Source organism: Capsicum annuum, chromosome 4, assembly GCF_002878395.1.
Source record: "Capsicum annuum cultivar UCD-10X-F1 chromosome 4, UCD10Xv1.1, whole genome shotgun sequence".
Classification (NCBI taxonomy): Eukaryota; Viridiplantae; Streptophyta; class Magnoliopsida; order Solanales; family Solanaceae; genus Capsicum; species Capsicum annuum.
Genome location: NC_061114.1, coordinates 186,185,509 through 186,190,514, shown reverse-complemented (window position 1 = coordinate 186,190,514; position 5,006 = coordinate 186,185,509). Strand labels below are relative to the sequence as shown.

At 35.8% G+C, this 5,006-nt stretch overlaps 1 non-coding gene across 1 annotated transcript; it reads right to left on the bottom strand.

Moving 5' to 3' along the window:
- Positions 1-3,099: 3,099 nt before the first annotated feature.
- Positions 3,100-3,206, bottom strand: LOC124898233. Its single transcript, XR_007055209.1, has one exon. It is a non-coding gene; the product is annotated as a small nucleolar RNA R71 (small nucleolar RNA).
- Between the last annotated feature and the right edge of the window lie 1,800 nt (positions 3,207-5,006).

The following is a 5,006-nucleotide window of genomic DNA, read 5'->3' as shown; positions in this document are numbered from 1 at the left end:
TGAAGGTGTGCTTTGCATTGATCCTCCATTTAGTAAAAAAATAATTTTTACTTCAGAGTCGGAGTGGTCTAAGACTTGAACTATGACTACTAACGGGACATAAAATATCAGTGAATTACAAATAATAATTAAGGTATTGACATGAGCTTTATAGCCAGTACGTTACGGCCTTGTGACATCCCGATTTCATGAGTGTTTTTGAGAATGAGCCTAGTTCTCATAGGAAGCGGCCTACTTCCACACTCACATAGGTGAAATCTGCCGAGAGTGCTATAGTAATTTTAGCATCTCACTTATACGAGTTACAAATTTTCATTAAGAATTTTTTTTTAAAAAATCAACCTCCACAACCATTACAGGAACAAATGCGCTCACATCATAGAGATGGATAAAAATTATGTGCATTTTTCATGATAAGTCATCATGTGATTCATTTTTTTTTATTGAACCAGATATAGGATCTCTAGTCTCCAGGTTGGGTTTCCTCACATAAGACTTAGGAATTTACAAGAGTCAATTCCATCCCCCTCGATGTGCTCCATACCTTTTCTCTTGCTAAGGTCTTAGTCAATAAATTTGCAAGATTATCACAAGATTTGATATAATCAATATTAATGATACCATTTGTCAAATATGATCTCACATTAATGTATTTTCTCCTTATAGGACTGAATTTACCGTTGTAATAATGATTTTGAACTCTACCAATTGCAGAGGTGCTACCATAATGAATTAAAATAAGAGGAATTAGTTTTTTAAAATAAGATACTTGGATTAATAAATCTTAACCAATTTGCTTCCTCACTAGTTGAAGCTAAATCAATTAGTTCAGCCTCCATGATAGAGTTAACAATAATACCATATTTTTTTTATTTCCAACAAATAGCACCACTACTCAAAGTAAAAATATAGTCTCTATTCAATAAAGAATCACCTGACAAAGTATTTTAATCCGGATCACAGAAGTCCTCAAGTACAATAGAATTTTTTTGTAGAACAAATCATAAGTTTTGTTCCAATTAAATATCGCATTACTCTCATTATAATACGCCAATGTTCATTATCTAGCTTGCTAGTAAACCTCCTAAGTACTCCTTGATCTCGGGTTTATTTATACGTCCAAGTGCCCATATTACTCCATGTTTTGACTTGTTTAATGACCTAAAATGTGTTGTGTTTTAGCTATGATTGTATTCTCTAGCTAATGGACATGATTAGTTGTTGCAGGGCTCGATTTTGATTAAATTGAACGTGCTTTGATGCAATAATAAGGAGATTAACTATGGAAGCATTTGAAGTGACATGTTGAACACAAACACACTAAAAAAAATTCAGAAAGCATGGAATGAAGTGGTGGAGAAAAAGCATCAGATGATAATTTTCAGTGAGAGCCCGCGATAGCCCTGCACCATAGACCCTGATCTCCACTATAAGCCGCGATTCGTGGACCCTAGTGTCTGTGATTACCTCTGCGTCGCGGTAAAGAGGAGTTTTTGTGCAGCTTGTGCCCTACTATAAAAGGAACACTTAAACACAAATTGGAACATCTTGGCATACGGACAACAAAGGCAAAAACAATTACGAGAGTTCTCTTAGGGTTCTTTGTACTTTCATCTTTCAAACATTAACTTTATGATTGATTATATTTCTTTGATGTTGATTATGAATATGAATGGATAAACACCCTTGTTATGGAGTTGAGGCCGAAAATCTGATTATATTTTGATATCCTTAGAGTGGTTAAAATTGATTTATCGTATGGGTTATTCTTATACTCTTGTTTCTACTATTTACTGAATGACCACCATTAGAATACATCTATAATTCCTTCGTAAATTTAAAAGGGGAATCATAAGGATAGATCAAAGAGTTTAAAGAGCAAATTCGTGTTTTTCTACAGAATGAAGAATGGTAAGTAGCGACTAGGATAGGAATATACCTAGAAGCCTTGTTTGGTTCAATTGTAGGAAGATAACTTACAACATCTAAATGTATTATTGTATCCCCACTCAATGATGTAGTTGCAATGTCCTTTAGGTAGAAGATTAGAGGTTCGAAAGACCATGATCGTAATATAAACCCTGCCAATCAATAACCTGATAATCAATATGACCATGATAAAGATAGAGATTTATATGATTGTTAGGAGTGCCTCAACCCTGGAATTTCCTCTCATATTGTTTACAACCTAGCTTAAGTTGTGATTTTCATACTTTATTATTCATTTAGTTGTTAAATTTTTCATCAAGTTGTTCAACCTATTTTGATACTCTGAAACACTTTAAAACATTATTGTCGAAACTGAAATTAAGTAAAGTACCAATCAAGTAGTCCTCGAGGATATGATATTTGATTATTTGAGTCACTATATTACTCGCATGATCACGTGCACTTGCGTGTGCGATAGACCGCAACAAGGTTTGGCACCATTGCCGGAGACTCAAATAATTAGTAATTTTCTAAATTTTTACTTTGGATATTAAATTTAAGTGTTAACAACTTGATCTTAGCGGCTGAATTTTGCAGGAAACGCAAAGTATCTGGCTGGCAAGAACGAACAAATTGGTTGAGCTTTATTCGGACCCTAAACAGATATTTCATCAAAGGTGAAGAGCAGCAACACTACAATACCCAATTCAGTAAATTCAAATGGAAGATCAGAGGGATCATAATACTAATGATCCAATTTCTCCAACTCTGGTGGTTCCAGTTGTTCCTACTCGAGCAGACGCTAGACCTATTTGTGAAGTGGCAATCTCACTAACGAACAATGCTACTAACTAATAGCATCCACAAGCCAAATGGGGGTGGTCATTTGAATTGAAGCAGAATATAGTGCAAATCTTGCACTCGAGTGAGCAGTTCACAAGTTTATCTCACGAGGACCCATAACATCACATATAGAACTTTATTGAGATCAGTGATACTTACATCTCTGCTGGGGTATCTACTAATTATGTATGATTGACTCTCTTTCCCTTTTCTCTATTGGGGGAAGCAAATAGGTGGTTATAGGATGAACCACCGAACTTTATTACTTTTTGGGATGATCTGGCTCAGAAATTCCTTATTCGATTCTTTCCATCTGGGAAGACAACATGTTTGGGAAGTAAGATTCTGAGCTTCAGGCAGAAAGATGGAGAGAATCTTTATCAAGTTTGGGAAAGATTTAAGGATATGCTTAGTAATTGCCCTTATCATCATTATCAGACTAATGATGTATTGGTACACACTTTCATTGAGGGCCTTGAGCCAAACACCAAGATTCTTCTAGATTCAGCAGTAGGTGGGAAAACAATTGAGAAAACATATAATGAATTATACATACTGCTGAATCAGATTTTACAGAGGAACCCTGAGTGGCATGCTGACGTAAAAAGTACTCCAAAGAAGGTTGCAAGTATATTGGAGGTTGATCAGTTTATGGCTATATTAACCCAGATTGTTGCATTACAAAATTAACTAACTACACAACTCAGTAATGAATTAGGAGTCACATAATCCACACTAGTAATAGAAAATGTAGTTCATCAGGCACAAACTTGGTGCGAGGCTTGTGGAAGCAGTAATTATACAATTGATACTTGCGCAACTAACCTAGAGTCTGTTAAGTATGTGGAAAATGCTAATCGGAAAGGACAATAGAACTTTGGTAATACTTACAATCCTAACTGGCAGAACCATCCCAATTTTACATGGGGTGAAAATCAGGCACAAAATACAAGTCAATACTGTGGGACAGTAAATCAGAATCAGCAGAAGCATATTCCAAAGGATCAATCCATAATTCAAATAAAAAATATTAAAGAGATGCTGAAGTAGATTATGTCTACTCAAGAATAGTTGGTAGCAAATGTGAAGAACCAACAGGCGATTACAAAGAACTGGAGGTTCAAATGGGTTAGATTCCAGGAGCACTAAACACTAGGCCTCGGGGAGGTTTACCTAGTCATATTGAGCCAAATTCAAAATAGGTGAATGTAGACATTATTTGGAGTGAACTACAACTGAAGGAGTTAAAATTGAATCAGGTGAATCATGAGGCTACTAATGAGGAGACATCAAAGAATGAAGATAAAGATATAGATGCCAAAGTTGAAAGCAAGGGAACCAAGGTGAAAAGTGTGATGCCACCTCCACCTTTACTATAAAGGTTTCGAAAACACCAAGGGGAGGCTTGGTACAAGAAGTTTATTGATGTATTAAAATAGGTTCACATTAACTTGCCTCTTGTTGATGTTTTGCAGAGTGTTCCAAAGTATGCTAAGTACATAAAGGATATCGTGTCCAACAATAACAACCTGACTGAATATGCTACTGTGGCACTTACTGAGAAGTGCACATCATGGATTCAGAACAGGTTGCCCACAAAGCTAAAAGACATAGGAAGCTTTACCATTTAGATTACAATCGGGCAATCAATAAATGCTCAGGGTCTATGTGATCTTGGGGAAAGCATTACTCTTATACTTACATCATTATTTTGAAATATAAGGCTAGGCAGCCCAAGACCCACTACAATTGTTTTATAATTAGCTGACCGTTCGCTTGCCAGACCAGATGGAGTTGTTAAAGATTGGTGCAAATAGGGTCACTTATCTCCCTAGTGGATTTCATTATTCTTGATTTTGATGCTGATCTAGAAGTCCTATTTATTTTGGAATGTCCTTTTTTAGCAATTAGGCATTCATTGATTGATGTAGCTGAAGGACAGTTGACTATGCATGCTCATGACAAGTTCAAAGTGTTTGACGTGTACAAGGCAATGAAGTTTCTTGCAGTATATGAAGAACTATCCGCTATCACAGTCTTGGATCTTGAGTCTGACTTTTACCTTTTTACGTCCAAGGATCTATTGGAGCGAACATTGGTAGAATATGATCTATTTAGTGATATTGAAGTAGTTAAGATGGTACAACTTTTTGACGTGGCAAGCATTATTACCAGGAAGACCAAATTTATGTTGTTGAATAGATAAATTAGTCTCTCTCCTAAGGTATCTGTTG